Genomic DNA, 14450 nt, shown 5'->3' with positions numbered 1-14450 from the left:
GAGACCCGCGCGGGCCGGGGGAGGGACTCTCTGGGGAGGGAGGGCTCCCAGGGGAGGATGGTCTCCGGTGCAGGGAGGGGCGGGCGTCTGGGAGGCAGGTCTCGGGCCTGAAGACCCTCGGCTCGCGACGTGGAGCCTGGCGGTCCAGGTGGTCAGCTGGGCGTGGCCCTTGGACAGACGACAGACCCGGGATGGCGGATCGGAGACTGGGCTGAGCCGTCCCCACCAGGAGCTTTGTCTCCCAGCCTGACACAGCCCGTAGGGACTCGCTTCAGGTTTTGCGATAATCCGCAGCGCCGCAGGCCACACCCCTTTCTTCTCGGAGCTGAAAGGCTTGGTCCAGTGGCAGATGCTGGCTGGGAGGCGGGATGGGGAACGTCTCCCGCCGGAGAGACCGGGAGAACAATAGCCGGCACTGGTATCCACCCGACCCCGAACTAGGGCCTCTCCCCTCCCCGCCCCCCCAGAACTCAAGTGTGCAGTTTTCTGGTGCAGAAAATGCTCCCGTAGAAATCTCAGGGCATGCTCTCGTCTTTTGGGGTTTGTGTTGGGGCATCAAGCCCCGCTGTTAATTCCCTGGTGTGAGTCTCAGGACCCCCCAGACTGGGGGTCGGGCAGAAAGCCCCACCACCGGCTTTGGTGCCTGCTGGCCTCGGCGCCGGCCGCCTGCCCCCTTGCTGGTTGACCAGTAGCCCAGACGTGGCCTGGCGGCGACCTGGAGATTGCTTCGGTGCAGAGTGAGCCCCCTGAGCAGTCGGCTTTGTCTGCCGAGACTGGCCACGTCTAAGGTCTGCTGTGTGTTCATAGAGGGAGCAGTCAGGGTTGGTGTGGATTGTGTGCTAAAATCCAGAGAAGTGGTTTTGGAGATTACCCGCCAAGGGTGCGGCTCCTGACTTTTTGAGCCTGCAGCCGGGGTCCAAAGCTTCCCATTGCCAGTGACCACACCCAAGCCAGTGTGTCCATCCTTTGCAGATTTTGCCCATATTGTCTGCTGACCTAAGACGGGGATGGCTCTGTGATAGGAGGTGGCTGCTTGCCCATGGGAAAGCAGATGAACAGAAATGGAAGCACAAAACAGGGATTCAGCAGAGCTTTCCATGCACTCGTAGTCTTGCTGGCTGTGTAAGCATCTTTCATGTTGGGCTGCAGCATCTTGACATGTGAAAGGACTGCCCAATCCTAAAATTCTGGTTTAGAGGTTTTCTTTGATCATTGTATAGTTTATATTAAAGGTGACTCTTTAGCATAAGGTTTATACTTTTAAATTGCCGTTCATTTAACAAAAAAGTGGGGAGGGAAGGCAAGGCAGAAGCATTTTTATTCCAAGAGCAAAGGAATCGTGGATAAAAGACAGAGCATCACAGGCCTAATCATTGTGACTTATATTTGCCATTAAGTTAACCGATGAGCCTTGGCTCTGTCTAGCCTTGAAACCCAGGATTTTCTTTCTTAACCAGGTTGATGCATAAGGCTGTGATGTCACTGTTGGCTCTTGCCCAGAACGTTCGATAGTTGCCAACCTGAAGGCCTTCTATCTGGGCTATACCGAGTGGTCATAGGAAAGCAAGTAGACTATATCTTGCTGGTTTTCAAGGATGGTGTTTTGAGGCGGTGCCTCTCAGAATTTACAAAACTTGTCTGAGAGGATTAGCTGGAATGTTCATTGGATGTTTTAAGCTAAGTTAATAGACTAGACCTATCTATCTCTACAGATGCAAACCAGGAATCTCAATATTAGAAAACCTAAAATCTGACATGAAAGTTTTTTCTTATGAAAAAGCTCCAGTAGGAAATGTTTTTCTGTCATTACCCAAGGGGGAAAGTTTCAGGAGAGAATGTTTTGTTGGTTTATTCTTTTTGAAAGAATTTTATGGATTTGTTTAAGGTTGTAACCCTGTCAAGCACTGTGTGAACATCCAACCCAATATTTTCCTCCTGGGGAGTCCATAGATGAGGAATGCCAGTATGACCAGCCCATTTCTACAGGGAAGATGGAGAAAAAGCAGCATCCCCCTCCTACCTCTTATGAAAATGTCTGGGAGACAGCGCCCAGAAGGGAGGGGCAGGGGACCCCAGAATTCTGGAGTGCCATTGTTAACTCCCATCTCCCTGACCTTGGGGACCTCAGCTAGGTATATATAAGATGTTCATAGGGGCACCTGGATGGCTCAGTTGGTTGAGCATCCGACTTCGGGTTTTGCTCAGGTCGTGATCTCCAGTCCGTCATGGGATCGAGCCCAGCATTGGGCTCCATGCTCAGCATGAGTCTGCTTGAGATTCTTCTCCCTAACCTCTTCCGACCCCTCTGCTCCATCTCCCTGCTTGTGCGTGCGTGCTCTCTCTCTCTTTAAAATAAATAAATAAAATCTTAAAAAAAAAAAAAAAAGATGCTCATAGGACATGAAGACCTGGCTGTTTTCAGCATAGCCTCTCCAAGATAGAGATATAAGCCAGGATAGTTTCAATATGCTGAATGCACGGGTATTTCCACCAATGGGAACAGCAAGGCATGCAGCAAAGCAAGTGTACATGATTGGCCACAGTTAAGTTTGGGGACTTGGTGTAGGCTTCATCTGTGGTACGTCCACCTCTCTCTGTTCTTCTACCATGGATATCTGGGAATTTTCCCTCCTTCATAACAGCTCCTCTGACCCAGGAGTCAGCATAATCCTACATTAGCTCCAGGGAACTATAGGCCAAAGGCTATCACAACTGGACACCTCTCTGGGGTAAATTAGGATTTAGATAATTATACAGAGCCAGAGAAGTCGGTATTATTAGAAAACAATATCTAAGACCCCAGGGTGTCTGGCTGGCTCAGTCAGTAGAGCATGCGACTCTTGATCTTGGGGTGATGAGTTTTGGGTGTAGAGATTACATTTAAAAAAATCTAAGATTCTATCTTTTTGGTGTAAAAATTAACCAAATTCTGATAGAATCTGATCCTGTTCTTTTTTGTTTTCTGAACTATAAGAAAAGAATTTCAGAAAAGTCTTCTAAGACTTAGTTCACAGGATCGTATAGGAGAACAATAATACAGAAAATCTTTGTCAGTGTGAAAAACTATAGGAAGAAGTTGGCGTACTGTGAAATTAAATGAGAATGACAAGTAAGGTGTTTGATTTTATTGCACTGCTAGTGAATAAATGAGAAATAGTTTCGGGGTCTCTTTGCTTTAAGTTTTTTTTTAATTAATTTATTTCAGAGAGAGAGCTTGAGCTTGAGTGGGGGGAGGGGCAGAGGGAGAGAATCTCAAGCAGCCTCTGTGCTGAGCGTGGAGCCCCAGGCCGGGCAGATCTCACAACCCTGAATTCATGACCTGAGCCAAAACCAAGAGTTGGACACTCAACCGACTGAGCCACCCAGGCGCCCCTGCTTTAAATTTTTTATATAAAGATTAAAGAAAGGTTCAAATACTGTGGTAGGAATCTTTAATGAAATTTGATATTTGTGTATAAAGCGGGCACATTATATACTTTAACAAGAGAAGTTCATGAAGGAATATTGTTTATGATTTCTTTTATTTCAGTCTTTGAAACCCATTCAACTTAAAAGAAATAAATTTAACTGTAGAATCCCCTGAGCCCTCATGCCCTCCCATTTTTTAAAAAGATTGTATTTATTTATTTGAGAGAAAGAGCATGTACATTCATAGGAGCGGGGAGGAGCGGGGGAGGGACAAGCAGACTCCCCACTGAGCATGGAGCCCCAAAGCCAGGCTCGATCCCAGGACCCTGAGATCATGGCCTGAACAGAAGTCAGACGCTTAACCAACTGGACCACCCAGGTGCCCCCCTCATGCCCTCCCATCAATCAGCCTAGTGCTTGTTCCTGGACCCTCTCCTCACAGTCCAGACTCAGAGGCAATGTGCACAAGAGGGAGAGCCTGGGCCTGAGCCGGAAAACCAGGGGTCAAATCCCCACTCTGCCACTTTCTGTCTGTCTATCCTTGGGCAAATTACTTTTCTCTTGGGGACTCAGTTTCTCCATTTATACAATGAGGATTATATGAGTTACTGTTTATATAGCATTGAGAGTAGTGCCTGGCCCCTACTAAGTGCTCAGCAAATGTTAGTTATCACCACATTACAATCTCCCCCCAGAATATGCCCACAAAAACAACATTTGGATTCCCCATTTAATCTTTTTTCTGACTTTTTTTTTTCTAAGTAATCTCTGTGCCCAACACGGGGCTCAACTCGCAACCCTGAGATCAAGAGTTGCATGCTCTAGTGACTGAGCCAGCCAGGCGCCCCTTTTTTTGTTAATTTTTTTCTCCATTTAATCTTTAATTGCAACAGAAAGAATGATTAGGACCCCTTTATGAACTCCCACCCTTGCAAATAGTAGGAATAGCTCTCTGCTGAGTCTGAGCCTCTTTAAGCACAGCTGTTGTCAGCAGCTGAGAACTTGCAGTGAAGAATGTTCCAGAAGTGCTCTGATGCCAGCCTTGCCAAATCATCACCATGTGTGGAGCTAACCTGGCATCTCACCTGCTCCTTCACCATCTAAAAGAACCACCAGACACCTGTAACCGGTGAGGGGCTGCTGCTCCAAGCTTGTTCTGGTTTTCGTGTGGGAAAGAGCACTCATGTTTGGTTGTTGACAGTTTGTTGGGAATAAAAATATCTCAGGTCTTTCTGCTAAGAAATAAACTCGACACCACAGAATGACTTATTTAACAAACCCTTTCAAAGCATTTACTCTGTGCTAGGGGTTGTTCTAGTTCCTATGAGTTAAGTAATATTATTATCCCCAGTTTACAGTTGAAATAACAGAGCTACAGAAATGACCCAGCTAGTGAAGCGGCAGAACCAAATTTCAAACCCAAGGAGTCTGCTTAGAGTCTGTGTAAGTCGGGGGTCTCCAGAGAACAGAACCAATAAGGATTGGCCTATGTGATTGGGAGTCTGGCAAATCTGATATGTATACGGTAGGCCAACAGGCTGGAAACTCTCAGCCAGGAGCTGATGTTAAGCTCTTTATTTTTTAGAGAGAGGGAGAGAGGGGTAGGGGAGGGAAGGAGGAAGAGAGAGACTCTTAAGTAGGTTCCACACTCAACGTGGAGCCTGACGTGGGGCTCGATCTCACGATCCTAAGATCATGACCTGAGCTGAAATCAAGAGTCAGACGCTTCACTGACTGAGCTACGTAGGTGCCTCTGATGTTGAGATCTTAAGGCAGAATTTCTTCTTCTTCAGGGAAACCTCAGTTTTTCTCTCAAGGTCTTTCAACTGATTGTATGAGGCCCACCCATATTAGTGAGGAAAATCTCCTTTACTTAAAGTTACCTGATGACAGATGTTAACCACATCTACAAAATACCTTCCCGGCAACATCTATAGATGAGTGTTTGATTGAATAGCCAGGTACTATAGCCTAGCCAAGTGGACATAAAAAACCAACTATCACAGAGTCTACGCTTTTGAATACTACTCCAAGCTAAGAACCTTACCTGGTGGGTGTAGAGTTTACAGTAAACAAAAGAATTTAGCAATGGGCTATTCCATTACAAAATGGTTCTCCTCGCCTTGTTTCAAATAGTACTTGGACCTGTTTTTGGTCCATGTAGCTTCCATCATGAAATTTTGCTCAGAGTAAGCATTCAATAATATTGAAAGAATGACTGAATGATTTTGATGATATTTTTTAGGATTTTCCGGTCATTGAGACCTCTGGTTCCCCATTTAAATTTAAAATCATTTGGCTCAAGTGCAGTTGAGGTTTTATGAATGACTAGATTCTCTTGGAAAAAGAAGAGTATCTGCATTCTGCATTGAGTGTGGTGTCACTCCCCACCCAACACCTGTGCATTTTCATTGGCTCAGCAAAGTTTTTGGGTCTGTCCCTGCCTCAGCTCCCTGTGAATGTGTCTCCCACTCATCAGACACCATCTTTTGTGTCACCTCCACGTCCATTGACAGGCAGCCCCTTTGTTGATTTCAAATCCGCCATGGGCTCACTCTAATTTCTCAGGCTTTGGGTCTTTATTCTCCCTGCTTTTGTCTGGTCCTGTCCTTGCCTTTGTCCCTCTACGGAGCATGACCTACTATTGACGGAGAAGCCCTCTCCTTTCTCATTTTTACTACTTCATCCAGATTTCTGTCTTTGTGGATTGATAGGTTCATTCTGTTATAAAATTCAAACACAGCTTCTGATTTTTTCATTTAATGTTTTTTAAGCTCTGTTTCCAACACATGTGAAACTCAACTTCAGTGAAGTTACTTGGATTATTCTAAGGTTGCCCTATTGCCAAGTGTGCGAGCAATACATATGCATAAGATGGTGACTTCGGGAGGGTGGGGTAGGTGAGGGTGTATTTTTAAAATATTCTTATTTTTAAACTTTTTCGTGAAATATAACACAAATACAGAAAATATACAAATCATACGTGTGTGGCTTAATGAATTTTTGCAAACTAAACATATCCATGTAATCAGCACCAGACCAAGGAATAGATTACCAGTACCCCAAAGCCTCCCCCCCTTTTAAAGTAATCTCTACACCCAACATGGGGCTCAAATTTACAGCCCTGAGATCAAGAGTCGTATGCTCCACATACTGAGCTAGCCGGGCGCCCTCCCAAAGCACCCCCCCTTAAGTCCCCTCCCAGTCACCGATCTTCCTCCAGTGTCACTAACCACCATCCTGACTTCCTACAGCATAGATAAGCCTTGCCTGTTTTGAACTTTTCACAAATGGGATCATTTTAGTGGATACTCTTTCATGAGTGGCTTCTTTTGCTCAATGTTATGTTTATTGGATTTCATTTGCTCATTTTCATTGCTACACATTGTTCCATTGTATAAATGTACCATCGTTCATTTATCCATTATGTTGTTAATGGGTATTTTGGTAGTTTCCAGTTTGGAGCTATCCTGAATAGTGCTGTTGTGAATAACCTAGTACATTTTTTGTTCATGAACATATGTATGTTTCTGTTGGGTATATCCTTAGGAGTGGAATTGCTGGGTCAAGGGTTTGCATATGTTATTTTTTAGTAGATTATGCCAAATAGTAAGATTAATGGTGATTTAAAAACATTTTTAAAAGAGTTTTTTAAAAGACACTCTGAGGGATGCACTTTTGTGATTAAACCATTTTTAGAAACCCAAGAGGCTGACATCATGTCGTGGCTTGATCAGAGTTTGGTTTCCAATTCTTATTCTTCAGCAAAAAATAGAACTTGAAGCTGTGTCTGATTCCACAGTAGCTGAAATGAACATTTTTAAGCTAATGGTTGTGGTTCGACCTTAGTCTTGCTACAACAATTTCCTTACTCATGTTCTTTAAGGAAAAGATGAGTATCAGATTATAATTGCAACATGGGTCCAAAGATCATTCCAGAGATGTCCTATCAGCCTTGAACAAGATTAACAAGTGATTTTTTCTTCTGTTAACCATTTTGCGTTTCTTGTATCAGGTCAAATAGCAATTTTGAATTGTGTCATTTCTGTAGGTTACAAAAATCCCTCAAAAGGTGGCAGCTTGGAATCACAGAGTTCAGATTTCTTATTTGGGAATAGGAATTATAGCATATATCCCTTTTTTTTTTTTTTTTGCGGGTTTCTAAAAAGATTTAAAATGGACATGATTTTTATAGTTGGATTATAATGGAAAAAAGCCTCTGCAACTACTGAAAACCAATAGGGATGAGGCACAAAGATAGAGCAGTAGCCTTCAGATTATGGATTTAAGGCAAACCCATCTCATCGCCATGGCTGGTCTTTGTTAATCCACGAGAGATGACAGCGGTAAACATGGCCAGTGTAGATCAAGGACAGCAGTTTAGGTGGGATTACTGGATGATGGTAATGAAGCCTGGACCACCAAGGGAGCATGACAAGGCAGTCGTGAATTCCTAACTCTGCAGGTTTTTCCATATGGGACATTCAGAGCCCAAGTTGTTCCTGAGAAAGACTTTTTTCCTTTCATATGAACTGCCATGTTTGTATCTGTCCTCATACAAGCAAGTGAGCAAGACAAGATTTATCATTGCTTTAAAACCTAGGTTTACTGCTTGGACTCTGAGTCCTTTAAGCACTTAGATATAATATAGGATTTGATTTGTCCTTTAAAATGTATAATGTTCCAGGGCACCTGGATGGCTCAGTCAGTTAAGCATCTGCCTTCGGCGCAGGTCATGATCTCAGGGTCCTGGGCTCGAGCCCCAACTGGGGCTCCCTGCTCAGCCGGGAGCCTGCTTCTCCCTCTCCAAACTCTGTCTCTCCGCACCTGCTCACGCTCTCTCAAATAAATAAAATCTTTAAAAAATAAATAAAATGTATAATATTCTAATATTTACTCAATTATAAAGCTCCTATAGACCGTTTGCTAATAAAGCTAAGTAATGATTACTTGTTCCGTCAAACCTTTGTCCATACACTCACATAATTTTTACTGAGTTGTAAGCACAGTATGGATACTATTTCATATAGTTTCTTCATTTGACATTAAAAAAAACCTTTTTTATGTCTCTACCTAATTTAGAAATGTAAACTTTTAAATGGCTGCCTACCATTCCATTAGAAGGTCCATTATTGTATTTTTTTTTTAAGATCTTATTTATTTATTTGACAGAGAGAGAGCACGAGCAAGGGGAGTGGCAGGCAGAGGGAGAGGGAGAAGCAGGATCCCCACTGAGCAGGGAGCCCGATGCGGGGCTCGATCCCAGAACCCTGGGATCAAGACCTGAGCCGAAGGTAGAAGTTTAACAGACTGAGCCACCCAGACACACAGGCACACTACTACTGTATTTAAACATTTACTTATTGATGAACATTTAGATTATGTCCAATTCTTTTCTATTATTTTAAATACTGTTCACATCTTTGTGAAATCACATACATGATTTTATCACCCAGCTGATATGTTTTTGAGAATTGAGATTCCCTTTAAGAGTTTTCGGTATGAGATTTTAATCATAGTACCTGACAGTTTGCCCTTAAAGACAAATGCATACATGTATGTTAATTCCTTGATTTAAGGACCAACTTCACAAAGTTCCCTGATTGCTTTCTAATCAGTCTTAGTTAGCAAGTTGGTCGTCAAAGAATTTTTGTAAATGTAGGCATAAAATGCTCTGAGATGATCGGTAATTAAAAACAGGACTGCAGTAATAATTTGGAGGGCAGATGACCCTGAGTAAAGCAGATTTTTATCAAAAAATTCTGTAAAACTGTGCTGTTTCTTTTTTTTTTTTTTAATGATTTTATTTATTTATTCGCCAGAGAGAGACAGCGAGAGAGGGAGCACAAGCAGGGGGAGTGGGAGAGGGAGAAGCAGGCTTCCTGCTGAGCAGGGAGCCCAATGCGGGGCTCGATTCCACGACCCTGGGATCAGGACCTGAGCAGAAGGCAGACGGTTAAGGACTGAGCCACCAAGGTGCCCCAAAACTGTGCTGTTTCTTAATAACAAAGAGCACCCAAAGTTGGCCATTGTGAAAGACAGGACATGGTCTCCAAGTTGTGGAGGGATCACGAAGTTAACGGGAGCACTCCGTACTTAGTTAAATTCTAAACATTTGGGAGTAGAACGCAGATAGCCAGGAACCGGAAATGAACGTTGGGGCAGCATGGCAAGCGAAAGGTTTGCTAACCCGGCCATAACCGGACTCGACTTGCGCTGAGCTGTATTTGAGATAAGCTCGGAACCTCTTCTCGCGATATTTCCTGAGTCGCCCTCAAGGCGCACAGCAATTTCCGGGAAGGAGCTTGCCCTCGGGAGAGAGGTGGGTTTAATCCTGACTCTGCGACTTTCTGGGGGTGGGAGGCGTCCGGCGAAGTCCATCTCCCCAAGCCTCGGTTTTCTCGTGATCTAAAAGAATGTTTGTGAGGAGGACTAACGGCATACATGCATGGAGCCTGGTGGCTGCGTGGTAAGCACTCAGTGAGCAGAGCTAATGGAAGTCTCTAGGTGCTAAGTTCGGTGCTTTGAGATATGTAAAGGTATTTGTAAAAGTATGCTCAAAGCTCTATGATTGTCACATGAACGGGCTGGACGATATGGTCATTGGTGCAGAAATAATAGAGACCACCCAGGAAATTCAGTCAAAATGGTTTCATTCCCTCTGTACGATGAGGAAATGGAGACTAGATGCTGTCCGACAGCTTTGATGTCCTGTGACAGCCATACTGTCCCTGCTGGGAGTGGCACGATGTCTTACCAGCTGAAACCTGCAGGCTGCGGTTGGGCACTGTGTCAGAATTAAAATACACACACCTTTTCACCCAGCAAGACCACTTCTAGGAATTTATCCTAAAGATCTGCTAGCATACGTGCATGATGAGAAATACAAAGGACTATTATTGCAGCATTGCTTATGCTAGCGAAAAATTAGACCGAACCTAAATTCCCATCATTGGAGAGCTAATTGAATACATTCTGATACATCCTTTACAAAGAAATATTAAGCAGCCATTAAGAAAACAAGGCAGATATTTCTGTTCTGGTATATAACAACCTCCAATTGATATCACAATGGAAAGAAAGCAGGCAGAGCAATATTTAATGCATGCTGCCCTTTGTGCAATACAAAATAGATACATAGATGCTTAAATATGCATAGATTGTCCATGCAAAGGAACCATGATGGTGCTGATCTCTAGAGGAGGGGACTATTTATATGGTCTTAAATGTTTGTCATATATGTATTTTACCTGTTCAAACAATAATAATAATTTGGCAGCCCTCACTGGCTCTGGCTCACCCTGTTAGGGACTCAGGAAAACTTGAGAAGGGTTTAGTTCTCGGCCCCATGCTCATGGCTTGTGTTCTCAAATGGGCCCCCATGTGGAGGACCCCCCAAAATAAGACACAAGCATGCAGAGAAGGCTTTTGAGCCACTGAAGAGATAGAATGTGTAACCCATTAAAAAAAAAAAAAAAGGTGCGGGGACCAGGAAGTGAGGACAACCCATTCCTGCAGTTAACACATAGCATTTCTAATATTTCCCCTTTTCATCATTTTTATTCAGGAAAATTTGGTGTAAATCTTAGGACACAGAAGATGAGAAGCGCTAACTGGGCCTCATGAGCCTCCCACCATAATGTGTACGAGTGCTCATTCCTTCATCCCTTCCTTTATGGAACAGGGGTGCTATTGAACCCCTCCAGTGGGCCAGGTGGCATCATAGGACATGGGGGCTGAGAAGAACCTCTGGTAGCATTTCATCATTTCACAGAGGAGGAACCTCCAGGGCAGTTGAACTTCCAATGAGCTGTTTCAGTGCAGAGAAAGCATCTGGTGATTTTTCTCTCTTTGGTCTCAAATGACAGGTTAAGAAGCCCCCGGATCATCCTGTAGAATTCATTCCATTCTGCTTAACGTTTTGGTTACTTGTAGGCATGTTTTCCCTCGCCAGGATCCTCAACTCCTGGTGTTCATACCTTTGTGTAATCTCTTCCTGTACTTGCTTTTACCAATAGGAGATGGCAAAGGTGACGATGTCATTCCCATGACTATGTAATATACAGGACCCTGTCTTGCTAGGATACTTGCTCTGGAGACTCTCCTTGCCTGATGGAGTCAGTGGCTGTGTTGGGGAAGCCCACTTGGCAAGAAATTGGGTGGCCTCTCGGAGCTCAGAGTGGCCTTTAGCTGAAAGCCTACAACCATAAGGAAATGAATTCTGTCAGCAATCTGAGGGAACTTGAGGTAGGTTCCCACAGGTCACCTGAATGTCCCTTTACATTCACACAAAGCCAGCCACCTGCATTGCCCTTGGCCCATCCCACCACTTTGGTTCTCAGCTCTGTAAAGCCACATTCCCCTCTACACCCTGTGGCATAGCTTTGACGTGGGCTACAGATTGGCCTCCAGAACCTGGCTCTGTGCCTTGGGTATCTTCCTTGGTTGACACTGGTTCAGTTACAGTTGCTGACCAGGAGCCGTGGGGCTATTTCTTTTTTTTTTTTTACGATTTTATTTATTTATTTGACAGAGAGAGACACAGCGAGAGCAGGAACACAAGCAGGGGGAGTGGGAGAGTGAGAAGCAGGCTTCCTGCCAAGCAGGGAGCCCGATGTGGGACTCGATCCCAGGACCCCAGGATCATGACCTGAGCCGAAGGCAGACGCTTAACGACTGAGCCACCCAGGCGCCCCGTGGGGCTATTTCTTGACACCTGTATTCTAGATATCATCTTGGGCACCTGTTTCTTGACTTGCAGACCAGCCTGGAATTTCCATTCTTCCCTATTACTACTTAAAGCTTGCCCTGTGGGCTTAGCCTACAGCACCCTGATGTAAGTTTGAAGTCTTTGAAGCCATATGAACAGCTTTATTGAGATATAATTTACATACCATAAAGTTCACCCCTGGAAAGGATACGATGCAGTGGTTTTTAGTGTATTCACAGAGTTGTATAACCATCACCATGCTCTAACCTTAGAACATTTTCATCACCCCAGAAAGAAACCCCTTACCCATTAGCAGTCACTCCCCATTCCTCCCACCCCCAGCTCCTGGCAACCACTAATCCACTTTCTGTAGATTTGTCTGTTCCAGATGTTTCGTATGAATGGAATATATATGGCCTTTCGTGAGTGTTCATTTTTTAATCTTAAAAAAAAAAATGAATGCAGTGTCTACACTCTAATTCACAATATACCCTTTTTTTGTGTGTTGACATGAAGTTATAAAGAATTTTGGAAATTACATACTGTTAAAATGTTCAGCCCCACCAAAGTGCTCCAGGAAGAGGTGTCCTGTGGACCCTGAGGCTCACTCATGCCACTCTCTTTGGGCCCTGGTCTGAAAGAGCAGGCCTAGATAATTCTGACAGTATATAGATCTTTCTATCTAGAGCAGATAAAAATCCAGAAGTTGGATTATTTGAGTAGATGCTTAACGGGGAAGATGATTAACGTTCTCTGTGCATCTGCTGCTCACCAGGCACCATGCTAAGTAAGTACTGTGGGAAGAAAAAGGTGGAGGGAGGCCCGGCCTTGCAGATTGTATACTGTCTGAGAAGTGGCAGAATGTAGTTAATGTCGCCCTCATGCTGAGAGAACGATCTGGCTGTTAGGAGACATCAAAGGCCTTTTCTGACAAGGTGTTAGGGCAGGATTTGGGGCAGAGCATTGGGTGTAAAGCTACTGGATGGGGCCAAGGACGTAGAGGGGATGTGTGTGGCTGGTGTCAGAGGGGGGGAGGAGCAGACTGAAGGTCGTTAGGGGCAGCTGAGCACATCCCCACCCCCACACTTCTGTCCCTTCCCGGCTGTTCCCCTCTGGGGGTTTGTGTGCTCAGGGGAGTGACAAAGAGGGGGCCCAGAGGGTGGAAAATGAGGCCTTGTCTTTATCTGCCTGAGTTTACACAGACTGACCAGTGCCCCGGGCCTCCAGACCACCCTCGGCGATTTTCCTTTCCTAATGGAAACCAATGACAATACAATGACAAGGTTGAAAATATATTATGCTTAATGTGCATGTGTGAATAAATGCAACGCTTTTCCTCTAAAGATTGTGTTAAAATGCCATCTCTTGTTCTTTCTTTCTTTGACAACCTTTTGTGCATGCTTAGCCAGTAAATAGCACAGAAAATGCGCTCTTTCCTCCCAATTGTGGAATCCTCTGTTCTCAGCTAAGATGTGTAAATAGGTTTATGTTTTTCTTTTTTAGTTTATGGTGAGCTTGGAGTAATCCGAGTATTTTCTTGTATAAGAATTTAAGGTTGGGGCACCTGGCTGGCTCAGCTGGTAGAGCATGTGACTCTTTTTTTTTTTTTGCAAGATTGTCAGGGAGAATCAGACAGGAGCGACCGGGGTGTTGCGACTCTTAATCTCAGAGTCGTAAGTTCAAGCCCCACGTCCGGCGTGAAGCCTACTTAAAAAAAAAAAAAAGAATTTAAAGTAATGAGTATGGCCCATGCGAAAGACCCTGTGGGTGAAGAGAACATCAAGAGCCTGGAAAACATAACTCAGGGCTTCTCTGTGTTTTTCAGCTCTTAAGTAGTAGTGAATATTGACAGGGTCCTGTGCAACTGGTAGGATCCCAGTTGTTCACACGGAGATATCTGTGATGCCCAGTACTCGCCCCTCCAGCAGTCCCAGGCTGAAATGCTAACACAGTGGTAGACTTGAGACTCTCAGAGGCAGAGAGTCTGTGGTGCTCATGTTGCAGCCTGCCGTCGAGGACAGTGAGGGGCAGCTTGGGGGAAGGACACATGGGTTGGCCAGACTGAAGGTAAATGCCCTGTGACCAGCAGAGCCCACACTGTGAGAGTGCAGTGCAGAGGCGGGAAAGAGAACATCTGGGAGTTCAATCTGGGTGCGGATCTTGCCTTCCAGACTTGCTGATAATCTGTGTGATGCCAAGCAAGCCACCTAGCCTTTCTGAGCCCCATTGCCCTGATTCCTTGTGGTGTGGCTATGAGGCTTAGAAATGAAGCAGGTCTGGTACAGTGCAGGGCACAGAACAGGGGCTCGGTAAACTTGACCGGCCTTAAAGG

The 14450-nt window shown here is 44.7% G+C and overlaps 1 protein-coding gene across 2 annotated transcripts in view; it reads left to right on the top strand.

The window, feature by feature from the left end:
- DPYSL5 (dihydropyrimidinase like 5) overlaps positions 1–14450 on the top strand; it is a 91859-nt gene that overhangs the window by 1095 nt on the left and 76314 nt on the right. The window contains exon 1 of one of the 2 annotated variants that reach the window (XM_081797076.1): positions 11178–11655. The exons of the other annotated variant lie outside the window; for it this stretch is intronic. The gene's annotated coding sequence lies outside the window, so the exon portion shown is untranslated. Of the gene's footprint in view, positions 1–11177; positions 11656–14450 lie in introns of those variants that run through there. 2 annotated transcript variants of the gene reach the window in all.

This window comes from Leptonychotes weddellii, chromosome 10 (genome assembly GCF_054177405.1).
Source record: "Leptonychotes weddellii isolate Sample4059 chromosome 10, ASM5417740v2, whole genome shotgun sequence".
Classification (NCBI taxonomy): Eukaryota; Metazoa; Chordata; class Mammalia; order Carnivora; family Phocidae; genus Leptonychotes; species Leptonychotes weddellii.
Note: the sequence above shows the minus strand (reverse complement) of the source record. Positions and strands in the feature narration are given on the sequence as shown.